Genomic DNA, 13,175 nt, shown 5'->3' on the forward strand with positions numbered 1-13,175 from the left:
AGACGGTGACGATGAATAAACAAGAAATGCTGAAAAAAAAGTTTTCCATCACATTTTTTTTTACATTAGATCTATTTACATGTGATTTCCCTTTGAAAAAAAAAAAACATCCGAATTTGCGAACACGAATTTTTCCCGAATTTTTTTATGCAACCCGAACCGAATTCGAATCCAAACCGAATTTGGCAATCACATCTGAATCCGAATCTTCCGTATGTTTTTTTGTGCACATGTGGTTTTGTATGTTTATCTGTCCTAGCCTTGACAAAGGGGACCAGAGAGGCCCCAAAATGATCGGCAGTGTACGGTCAGATGTTGGTACCTATGTGATGGGACCAGAGGTGCTTCTAGAGACCAGCTGACCAGCTAATTGCCTAGAGAGCCAGATTAATGGCAGGCGCTTTGAGGGAAAAAAAGTTTATTATTCCTGTCCTTAGAGACTGAAAACTTGGGGAACGGAGATAAAAAGTTCTAATGAAAGCCTTTGCTGCTCAGCCTCAAATAAGGAATCTACAAACCTTTTGTCTACAACACTTTGTATGGCATTCCCTAATGTTAGTGTTATCTCGAGATCTAGAGTGGGTCTGTGTGACTCCTGTCCTGCCCGCCCCTCCTTATGACTTGAAAAGAAGAGAGTAGGATGGTGTCTGTGTGCATTCTAGAACTGACTAGCCAGGAGGAAGGAGGGAGATTTTCCCCCAGGCTGCTGGTACAATATATAAGGCAATGTGAAGCACTAGGCTGGTTGAGGGAAATAAATGTACAATTTGATGGTAAGCTGGTAAATGTACACAGCATGATGCAGAAGAGAGGCTTGCCTCCTACAGTGTCCTTAGAAAAAAACTCTGTCTGCTTTCTCATCATTGTAAAGACTGCATGTGGTCAGCTAGATAAGGTATTACACAGGTTGAAAAGTTTTCGACAGCCCCTAGACTCCATGTGGCTGCTGCAGCCTTGTGTGAGAGGCAGGCAGGACAGGAGTCACATTACAGGCAAGTCGCCTCTGTGTTACGTTCTCTGCTCCATGTCAGGCTATTCTCAATCTCTCTCCACTCCTCCTCTCTCTCTCATTTACCTTTGTTCCCCCCCCCCCCCTTTCCCCTAGTGCTGGCTGTCTTTTCCTCCTCTCAAATAAAATCAAAGATAGCTTTATTGGCATGACCAATATTAATTACAGGTATTGCCAAAGCAAGGGGAAAAGGGGGACATGGAAGGGGGGTGGGGTAGGGGGACAATGGCTAAGCTGTATGTGGACATTTTTAGGTTTACAGTTCTGTTATGCTCCTCTCAGTCTGTGGCATGCTGTGACATAGTGTGCAGCGGTTGTCAATGTGGATTCCTCTTCTCCCAGTAGGATATATGTTTTTCTCTCATCTTCTAATGTGAGAAAGACTGGGAATAGTTGCAACAATTTCTTAAAGTAAGTGTCCCTGGTTGCAGTATATTTGGGGCAGTGCAGCAGGAAATGGCTTTAATCCTCAAGGGTTTTCTGTTCACAGTGTTGGCATAGTCTCTCCTCCCTGGGTTTGTACGTCTGTCTGTGTCTCCCAGACTCTATTTCGAGGTTGTGAGCACTCAATCTGTAGACACTCAGGATTTTCCTCTCTTGAGAGTTTTGGAGCTTTTCCAGGTATGGGGCCATTTTATATTCTCTTTGTAGAGACTGGTATATGGTTAGCTTGTGTGACTGTTTTATTTCACGCCTCCAATTTTCCACATAGTCCTCTTTGCTCTTGGCTGTGGTGTGTTTCATCTGCCTCTCTCTGGATATTGTAATTGTTAAGGGCTCTGCCTCTGGCACAGGCAACCTGGGTTCAAATCTCTGCTTCTTCCTACTCAGTAAGCCAGCACCTATTCAGTAGGAGACCTTGGGCAAGACTCCCTAACACTGCTACTGCCTACTGAGCAAGTCAGCACTGAGTCTGCCAGGAGAAAAGTAATTATAAATGTTACTTGTTACTCTCTACTTTGCCCCCCCCCCCCAATCTTACCCTTACAATTGAATCACCCAATCTATTAGTAACCCTAGCCTATAGCTGTCAATATATGCATTCATTTTTACAGACAGATTCTTTCAAAATGATCGAATATGGCGATTATCAACCACCACATCGATCAGAATTTCAATCAATCCATGGCAAAAATGTACCAAAAGTACAATCAATCAGTACATTTTTACAATTGGACACAGTGGTATAGAGGCGGTAGATCGGCGTCTCATAGTATTGCACTGAACCACTACTGTAATACGATTATTTTCTGGTGAAAAGCTGCCGCATTGCGAATATTTTCATGGAGAGGGCGGAAGGGGGGGGGGGGGGCGCCACAGGTTTCCTTGCCTGGAGTGACAAAATGGCCTGAGGCACCCCTGGATGGGACAATAAACTAAATCTGTACAGATCCCTCCTTCTGATTGAACTTTTGTGTCAAGGCACTTATGTACATATGGGTGAAAACATTGCAGTAGTACGATTTAGCCAACCATTTCACTATATCAATATGAAATTAACAGTAAAAAAAAGAAAAAAAATGAATTAAAAGAAAAGATGAAAAAACATTAATAATAAGGGTACTTTAAATTCTATACATCTGTTATGCAAGATCAGAACCTCCATCGGCTCTCTCATCCATAGGTTGAATGTACTTTTCCTGTGAATATTTTTAGAACCAATTTAATCATGTAGATTGTAGATAATAAGTAATTAACAGCTGTGAGATATCAGTGTTAGAGCATGAAGCCTAATTAACAATTTGAAAACAATTTGAGAAAGATCATTTGATCAATAAAAATCTGTAAGTTGAGATATACATGCTCCCAGCTGTTGAATATTTCATTTATATGTTAATAAGCGTGGACTTTTAAAGGGACGTAAGTTATATATGTATGCATAAGTTGATTTGTTGGAATCACTGCTGTTTGACAGAGGGTACATTGAACTCCTTGTTATCAACTCAAAGATTCATTAGTGTTCTATGGTAATTACTATCATTTCTTTACAGACAGCACTTGTGAGCATGGGTTAAATCACCTCAATATTTACATAAGTGCAGTTTAGACATAAATAATGGTGTAGAAAAATACTTGGTGACCATCACAACCCAGAATACCCAGTGACAACAACAGACTGCCTAACTAAGCAGGTACACAGATAAATATACAATAAATAAATATAACCGATAAATATACAATATATACAGAGAAGTGGCACTAAATCAGTATGCAAGGGTCAGAATTCACAGACAAAAGTAGGGCTGGCAATAGGAACGCCAGATGTTTAAGAGGACAGGTGCACACCGGGACTGTTTGGGATTAGGATGCTTGCTCACAGCTTTTTTAACTTCTCCAGCAGCACCAGGTATACTAGCAAAGGCTCTGAGCAAGTGTCTGAAGGGATGCAAAATGGCTATTAGCTGCCAGACAGTCCTGATTCACCTGCCGCTTGCCTGAACATCTAGCTTGCACTTACACAGAGAGTGAAGCATTTTCTATTAAGTACCAATACAATGGTTTTTGAATGAACGGTACGGGTGCCTCTGTTTTCCACTCTTTTTAAAGGTACGATAACATGCACTAACCTCATGAAGTTCCCTGTGTCATTGAGGCAAATGTATGGACTAGCTCAGCAATGTGCAGGATGATGGAAAATATGTTGCACAGCAACATCCTGGGAGAGGGTATAGGGCCCCAAAACATCAGCACCTCTGACCTTTAGACATTCTTTAAAACCGTGGCTTTTTTTAAGTCATGGTCATCTGCAATGTTTAACACAAGAATTTAAAATGGGGCAGTGACAAGAAAAACATGGGCATGCAAGGGTGCTTTTAGGCATAGGCAGTACAGGCCATTGCCTGGAGTGCCATTGGTCCTGGGGGCGCCATGTTGCTGGATTAAGCAACGCTCCCTGAATGAATCCCCGCCAACGTGGGTGTTCTATTACTTGCTTCTGCTGCATCTGCTTAGCGTAAGTTGCAGGCAGCTGCCACCTCTGTGCCTCGTGCATTTTTTTTTTACCCCTTTGTGCCTCTTTCTGTCCTTTTTGTGCTTCCTGTCTCATTATGCTTCCTTCAGTCCCTTGTGCCATGTCTGACCCTGTTTGTCCTTCTGTCTCCCTTTATGCCTCCTTCTGTTTCCCTTTGTGCCTCCTTCGGTCTCCATGTGCCTCCTTCAGCCCCCCTGTGCCACCTCTGCCTCCTTCTGTGCCCCTCTGTGCCTCCTTCTGTCCTCTTGTGCCTTTCTTTGTCCCCTTGTGCTACCTCTTGCCCCTTGTTCGTCCTTCAGTACCACTCTGCCTCCTTCTGTCCTCCTGTGCCTCCTTCTGTCTCTGTTTGTGCCTCATTCTGTCTCCATGTGCCTCTTCAGTCCCCATGTGCCACCTCTGTCCCCTGCACCTTCCTCAGTCCCCCTGTGCATTTTTCTGTGCTCCTTTGTGCCTTCTTCTGTCTCCCTGTGCCTCTGTCTGTCCCCCTCTGCCTTCTTCTGTCCCCCTTTTGTGCCTCCTGTCGCCGTTTGTGCCTCCTACCGTCTCCCTGTGCCTCCTTCTGCCCCCCCTTTTGCTTTTTTCTCTCCCCCATTGTGCCTCCTCCTCCCCTCCCCCGTGTGCTTCCTTCAGTCCCTTCTACCTCGTTGTGTCATCTTTTGTGCCTCCTTCTGGCCCTCATGCCTTCTTCTGTCTCCCTGTACCTCCCTCTGTGTACCTCTTTCTGTCCTCCTGTGCCTTCTTCTGTCCTCCTTTGTGTCTCATTTTCCGCCATTGCACCTCCTTTTGTCCCTCATTGTGCCTCCTTCTGTCCTCCACCTGCCACAGGTTTTCTCACCTGGAGTGACAAAATTGCTAAAGGCGCCCCTGTGGGCATGTTTAGCTATATGAAGGTCAAAAACCTAGCTTAGGGGAAAATCAGCCTGGCCCAGGGGAATGAGTATCTGGCTCACCTTCCTCTCTCCATTACTTCTACAGCTGCATCCTCCACCTCATCCTTCCATGAACCACTGACATTTTTATTCTCCTTGTCCAGAATGATCTTGTTTGAAAATTTTGTCTGTAAATTCAAAGTGTGTGTAGTTGTTCCCCCAAAATCGCTAGCTTTCTCTACAGTGATCCACCTGGTCAGATTGTTGCCCATCAAGGCCTATAATTCCCAGCCAGAACCTCAAAAAATGTTCCCACACCATGGTGCCACTCCTGCATCCACTGAGCAGTACACACTGCCTGGGCAGCAGCCAAACATGCCCATACAGTGATGCTTTCTAAACCATAAATAATAATAATAATCATTTTGTGGGTGTAATGATCGCTGCTGCAGCAGCTATTGCTGGAAGTAGTGCTGCAGCTCAGGCAGTTCTGATGTCTTTCCATGCAAGCTGCATAGGTTTGTCTGTCTTTCCCTGCTGTCAGCTTGTGACTGATTATCATTCACCTGTGTGGGAATCTGCATGTCTGCTCCCATTGGATGACCTCAGTATAAAGATCTGCTTCCTGCAGGGTTTCCTTGGGTTTTTTCATAGCTTCAGCTTAAGCCAGTCTTGCTGTCGCTTTAGCCCCGATCGTGTTTCTTGTTATAAAGATACTTTGCTGGTCTTTGCATCATATATTGGTTCATTGCCAATATATATGCATACCAGCACGTTTATTATTTTCCTTGTATTTGTGTTACGTTAATACATCAGTGTCGCTGATGTATACGTACACGAACTGTTTATATCCTGTGTGCAGTTAGTCAGCTTTCCAGCACGTTTTGGTAGGTTGCGCGTACCGTGACCACCCGTGCTGAGGTAGTTACCCTGCTTCTGGTTCTGTTTGTGGATTGCGTTCATCTCTGCGAAGAGATAACGAATCCTTCTGAATCCTGTCCTGTTACCGTTTGTGGATTGCGTTCATCTCTGCGAAGAGATAACGAATCCTTCTGAATCCTGTTCTGTTACTGTTTGTGGATTGCGTTCATCTCTGCGAAGAGATAACGAATCCTTCTGAATCCTGTTCTGTTACCGTTTGTGGATTGCGTTCATCTCTGCGAAGAGATAGCGAATCCTTCTGAGTCCTGTTCCCTGTATTACTCCAGTCCTAGTCAGCGTTCCTGCTTATGTCATATATCGGTTCATTGCCGATATATACATATGTTAGTCAGACGTTACAAATAGTTTCATTGATAGCTGTAATTGTAATACGCTAGGAAATCATACTTATTGTATATTTATCTGTGTTACGTTCATCTATCTTAATCCTGCTATTTTCTGACTATCCTGTCCTGTCTTTGTGAGGCACGCCATCGCCGCATCGCATTGGCTGCCTCATTCCAGTCTGTCTGGTTTTGGACGCTTGCTGTCGCTAAGTAGCCGCTAGCTAGCAAGCGTTCATTCTGTCTACCTGTCCTGATCTCCTCAGTTCTGGTTTATGCGCTCAGCGCTACTTTGCGCTGAGACGTTATAACGAAAGCATTGTTTGTGGCTGTCAGATCTGCACCGGCTCTGTGCGCCACAATCTCCTATTGGAGTCAGTCCTCCCCTCCACTATACTAGGGATAGCCTGTTTCCTGGTGCTAGTGTGTGTACCTCCTCCACGCCAGCTCATGCGTTGCATGCTGACTGTGGAGAATACACCACCAAGCCTAACATTATGAAAACCCCATTACCAATCCCCATTGTGGGGGGGATTCCCAGAAAGTATGACACTGTTAATTATGGCTCCTGTTCCTTTAAGAAATTTGAAGAACTTAGCTCTGAAACAGAAAATGAGTTTTTCTCTGAATGTGCCAGGTTCCTGGCCAATCCTGATCTCCAAGCGACTCCTGTTTCAACCTGGGCACTCCAACTAAGTTATATTTTGTTTAAAGGGGAATTATTCCAGTGGGCATTTGATGTTCTCAATCATTCCGATTTGAAAGATAGACCGCTGGAATTTCTAGCGTTTGTGATCCATAACTGGTTGCGCATAGATCCATTGCCTTTTCCTCTTAATGAACTCCTGGCAGCAGGCCAATCAGCTGCTCCTTCAATTGCTTGCAAGAATGAGCAGCAAGCAGAAAGTGTTACTGATAATTTTCCTGCAGCTTTGAATAAATCACCAAAAACCGCAAGGTCAAAGGCAAAACGCAAACGTTCTAAGAAACGTGTCCAATCTGCAGAATCGTTATCCTTAGCGACTGAGACCTATAATGAGATTCTGCCATTAACAGATAATGAAATGCAATTGTCTTTCAGGGGAGTTAAATGGACTTATGAAACTACTAATGAACTTTCCTCCCTGGCTAGGGAAAATAAAGATTTTTGTTTAAAAGAATTATCTGAGTATGATTATGATGAGATATTACAGAGTATTGAACAAATCAACTTATTTGTGAACCAAGGGAAGTTTGCATACACTACAGTTCAACACTTGCTACAGGTATTGGAGATTCTTAAGAATAAGGAATCTGCCAATCACCTGCTAATTAACCCTATACATGTGCCTGCCACAATCATATCTGCAGACTGTGATCAGCCTAAATGTTTCGCTGTTAAGTATGCATGGGATCCTCCATTCGAGAGGGGAGAGATGGAAGCCCTGGTCTGTGAATGGAAGAATGATTCAAGTTCATTTTGTCAATTTTACAGTGCAAAAAGTGAAATGGTATTGAACGCATGCATTAAGTCAGCCTATAACCTAATAGCAGAGCTGGGACAAGGTCCTCCAGCACCCAAGGCTCAGACACCAAAGTGCGCCCCTCCATCCCTCCCACTCCAGCTGTCACACACTAATTGCTATAAGACTAAGAGGGCCACAGGGCCCACAACCTCCCCAACACCTTAATATCTAGTTATCTGGCTTGCAGTCACTGCTATGTATCCCCTTTTCTTATTTATTTCTGCTTCAAACACAATTAGGAATGGCAGCTGAATGAATTGTGCGCCCCTTCCTACACTGCGCCCTGAGGCTGGAGCCTCTCCAGCCTATGCCTCGGCCCGGCCCTGCCTAATAGAGGCTGGTGTGTGTAGGTATGACTGTGTGGCTCCCTTGATTGATGTGTGGGAACTGATTTTGGATGATTTTTATGTGACTCCGAATTCGCAAATTTGGCGTTCTGACCCGCCTGCTTCAGCACCTTTGGCTGATTCAGCAGGTGATTCGGAGCTCTTTTTGTGTGAAATTGAAGTTCCTGCAATTCCACCCTGTACCATGGATAACTCAGTGTTACTTCCCAGTAAAACAGAAGCCACTGATACATTCTTAACCTTGCCCTGCGCAAATTTCTCAGCAGAGAATCCAGAGGTCCTGCTGACTTCCGAGTCCAGCCTAGCCAGTACTCATGACTCTTTGTTTAGTGAAACAGACACCAGAAAAATCTTGCCTGTCTCTGCAAACACTTCTGCAGAAATTACCTGTGTTAATAAAGTTCAACTCCTGTCTGATCCAGCAGATGCCAATAGATGCACTACATCAGTTTCCGAGTCCCAGCAATTCCGTCTAGAAACATCAGAACCCCGGCATCTGAATTTTCCAATTTTACAAATGAATGGTGATTCAGATGCGCAAACATTGTGTCTTGATCTTCCTGTTTCTACACCTCGCTCTAGTTTCATGAATAGCTCAGAGCATCTGCTATGTGAACCTGAAATCGCAGAATTATTACCTTGTTCAGAAAATCTTCCAGTAAATTTGCCCTGTACCATGAATTGTGCAGTAGATCTCTCCAATGAAACTCAGGTCACAGAATCATTATGCTGTCCAGCAGGTGCTTCCATGGTTTTGCCCTGCAATATGGACTGTTCAGTGATCCTGTCCAGTGAAGCTGTGGTCGCAGAGTCTTATGCTTCACCCAGTACTTTGGATATTTCAAACCCTCTAGCAGAAGGGTCTGAGGCACTGCTTACCTCAGTTGGTGTTGCAGTAATATTCACTTGTCTAGCAGCTGTTTTGGAATTACAGTCTGCTCTAATAAAACTTGGTGAATTTCTGCCCAGCAAAGCAGAAGCCATTGAAATATTGTCCTCGTCAGCAATTGTGTTAGATACCTTGCCCTGTACACAGTCTGATTTAACCAATGTTGAGTCCCTCTCCAGTGTTGTAACAGCCGAGGAACTCCAGCCCTGTCCTCTGAATGTTTCAGAAGTCTTGCCCTGTAACATGGATAATTCTGATTCTCTGGTCAAAATTATAGAAATCTCAGAATTTCAGTCCGGTCTGATGTGTGTTCCTGAAACCCAGCCCTGTATCCTGAAAGATTCTGGTTCTCTGGCCGCTGTGGCAGAGGTTCCAGAGTCCCCTTCCTGTCCAGGGAATTCCTCAGTTTTGCCTAGTCCAGTGGGGGCTGCTGCAATGCTGACTTGTTCTGCAGCGCCTCATGAGCTCCAATCCAGTGTATTAGATGAGTCTCTGTCCAGTCCAGAGGTAGTTGTGGAGTCCCTATCTGGTTCAGTGCATACATCAGAAGATTTGTCCTGTCTTGTTAGTGCCCCTGAATCTGATTTGTTACTGACTTTGCTGGAATCAGCGACATCTAAGTCTGATCCTGCATTCTCGTGTAAAAATCCAGTAGTTGCGAAGTCTAGTCATGATGATTTTTTTTTGGCCAGTCCTGGTTTTGGTCCTGTCTTGGCTGACCCTGAGGCTCACAGTTCCTTGACATGCCCAGAGGTTTCTCTTGTGCCAGTGTGCCCAGATGTTCTTTGTGTGCCAGAATGCCCAAGTGTGTTTAAGGTGTTAGCGTGCTCTGATGCTTCCTTAGTGGGAACATGTTCTGATGTTGCCAGTCTGCCTGCATGCCCAGAGATGGTTCTGGTCCCTGAAAGCCCTGATATTGATGTTTGTCCTTGTGGCCCTGACTCGGGAATTGCCCTAGGTTCCATAGGGGTTCTTGATAGTTCTCCATGTGAGCCTAAGGGGCATTCTGACCTATGGGGATCTCTTTGGAGCTTCAAGGTGTTCTGGGAGGTCTCTGAGAAAACTTGTCCTGGTGCCTTGGACTGGTTCAACAGTGGGTTTTGTCTTGGTAAAGACAGTACCGGTGGGCATTGCAAAGGCTTTGGCGTTTCTGAACTGTTCCTGGAAGGCGGTGGGTATCGCTCAGGGAGTTTCGGAGGGCTTTCTTCTGGAAATCATGGTTCTGATGGGTGTCACACTGGGGCTTGTAGTACTGATGGGCATGGTTCTGTAGGTTCTGGTTCTGATGGGTCCAGTCTTGTGGGGACTGATTCTGGAATTCGGTCTTGCCGGGCTGTCCCGGTCATCATGAATTATCAGTCAGACTGTTTTGTTGGAAATTTCAGTTTTGAACAGCGTCTGGAATCCGCTTTTAAAGGCGGGGGTACTGTAATGATCGCTGCTGCAGCAGCTATTGCTGGAAGTAGTGCTGCAGCTCAGGCAGTTCTGATGTCTTTCCATGCAAGCTGCATAGGTTTGTCTGTCTTTCCCTGCTGTCAGCTTGTGACTGATTATCATTCACCTGTGTGGGAATCTGCATGTCTGCTCCCATTGGATGACCTCAGTATAAAGATCTGCTTCCTGCAGGGTTTCCTTGGGTTTTTTCATAGCTTCAGCTTAAGCCAGTCTTGCTGTCGCTTTAGCCCTGATCGTGTTTCTTGTTATAAAGATACTTTGCTGGTCTTTGCATCATATATTGGTTCATTGCCAATATATATGCATACCAGCACGTTTATTATTTTCCTTGTATTTGTGTTACGTTAATACATCAGTGTCGCTTATGTATACGTACACGAACTGTTTATATCCTGTGTGCAGTTAGTCAGCTTTCCAGCACGTTTTGGTAGGTTGCGCGTACCATGACCACCCGTGCTGAGGTAGTTACCCTGCTTCTGGTTCTGTTTGTGGATTGCGTTCATCTCTGCGAAGAGATAACGAATCCTTCTGAATCCTGTCCTGTTACCGTTTGTGGATTGCGTTCATCTCTGCGAAGAGATAACGAATCCTTCTGAATCCTGTTCTGTTACTGTTTGTGGATTGCGTTCATCTCTGCGAAGAGATAACGAATCCTTCTGAATCCTGTTCTGTTACCGTTTGTGGATTGCGTTCATCTCTGCGAAGAGATAGCGAATCCTTCTGAGTCCTGTTCCCTGTATTACTCCAGTCCTAGTCAGCGTTCCTGCTTATGTCATATATCGGTTCATTGCCGATATATACATATGTTAGTCAGACGTTACAAATAGTTTCATTGATAGCTGTAATTGTAATACGCTAGGAAATCATACTTATTGTATATTTATTATCTGTGTTACGTTCATCTATCTTAATCCTGCTATTTTCTGACTATCCTGTCCTGTCTTTGTGAGGCACGCCATCGCCGCATCGCATTGGCTGCCTCATTCCAGTCTGTCTGGTTTTGGACGCTTGCTGTCGCTAAGTAGCCGCTAGCTAGCAAGCGTTCATTCTGTCTACCTGTCCTGATCTCCTCAGTTCTGGTTTATGCGCTCAGCGCTACTTTGCGCTGAGACGTTATAACGAAAGCATTGTTTGTGGCTGTCAGATCTGCACCGGCTCTGTGCGCCACAATCTCCTATTGGAGTCAGTCCTCCCCTCCACTATACTAGGGATAGCCTGTTTCCTGGTGCTAGTGTGTGTACCTCCTCCACGCCAGCTCATGCGTTGCATGCTGACTGTGGAGAATACACCACCAAGCCTAACAGTGGGACAGATTATACAGTGGCATTACTACAATTCATGGGGCCCCCCAGCAAAACTTTGATAAGGGCCCTCAATGTTCACTCCCCTTCCCTTGCCTTACCTTGATGCCCTTCTTGGCCTCAGGGTCCATCTAACGAGGGTCATAAAACATGTGTAGCCATCATGATCTTCACACCCATGACAAGTGTAGCCACAAACACACCTAATGTGAAGTATAGTCCCCTCTAACAGAGGAAGGGGAGGTTAGTAGTTGGGCCCCACCACAGCTCTGCCCCCCCTGCATTCGCAGGTGCTGCTCCCCTCTTGTTACGCCCCTGCAGGTATTTATGTAACTCCTCCAGTTTGCTGGCTGGACATTTCTACACTGATTAATTCATCATCACCATGATGCTTCGATTGCTTTCCTCCCCTGAGCATGCGCTCCGTTTGAAACTGAACAGAGTACACAGAGGCCTAATGACTGACTATCTCATACTGCTGCCATCCCCTTCCAGCCTGACTTCTGTTGCGCAACTGTTTGAAGAAAGCCAACATCAAGACACAGTTATACTGGCAGTCTTTAAAAATGCATTTTACAGGTTTTCTTTAGGTATACGCTCTCAGATGTAACTTCAGAGAAACTTTTTCATTCACATGTCTGGAGTCTTTGTGTTTGGTGACATTCTATCTCTTGATGCAATCTTTACTTGCTTTTATAAGCTTTCAACCCGTGCTGATTGACACTTGATAGCAGGAAGACTAGATGTCAGAAAAGACACAACATTGACATGAAACTATGAAACGCTTTACGCTTAGATGAAAATTATATCTCTTCTGTAAAAGGTCTGTGTACATTTCTAAGCAGGAATCTTCTCATCTCCCCAAAAATATATAGAATGATGCATGTAGTGACTGACAATAAGCAACTACGCATTTTTACTGCTTGAAGTTCTGTTGAATGGAAGGTAATTTCTATAGCGCATTGCTGTGGGGAAGTTCCAAAGCCTGGAGAACAATTGGTAGAGTGGATTGTCTATAACTAGCTCAGTTTTTACCCAAGGAGATAGCTGTGCCAGTGCTTAGGAGAAAGTTTCCTACTGGGCTTCAAATCAGCAGGAAAGCCCTGAGATGGGTTAGATCCCATTCCAACCAAACCCAATGCAGAAATGCAGTTTCTGGATGGAGTTGTTATTTAATACGTATAAAATACTGGCAAAAGGGTCTACAAGTAAAATGTTTGCCGTGGGATAACCTTTGTCAGAGAATATCTCAAGAATAGCTAGCTGATTTATGTTTAGCTATTGATTGATAGAGTATGGCTGCCTTTGATTAGTGACCCCAGAATCCCCAATGACATTTCAGTGAGACATTGATTTTTACAATCTTAATAACATTGCATTAACATTTAGAGGAACTGGCTAGATACACCTGATTTACTAAGGTATTCCAAGCTGGAAGTAATTAATGAGCACAAATCTACCTGCATACCTGAATTGAATTTATAAAAAATTGACTTCTATCAGTTGGCAAAAGCTTGCAGTTGTCTTTGCAGTAATATGCATGTACATGAAGTGAGAGTTTTTT

Source organism: Hyperolius riggenbachi, chromosome 2, assembly GCF_040937935.1.
Source record: "Hyperolius riggenbachi isolate aHypRig1 chromosome 2, aHypRig1.pri, whole genome shotgun sequence".
Lineage (NCBI taxonomy): Eukaryota > Metazoa > Chordata > Amphibia > Anura > Hyperoliidae > Hyperolius > Hyperolius riggenbachi.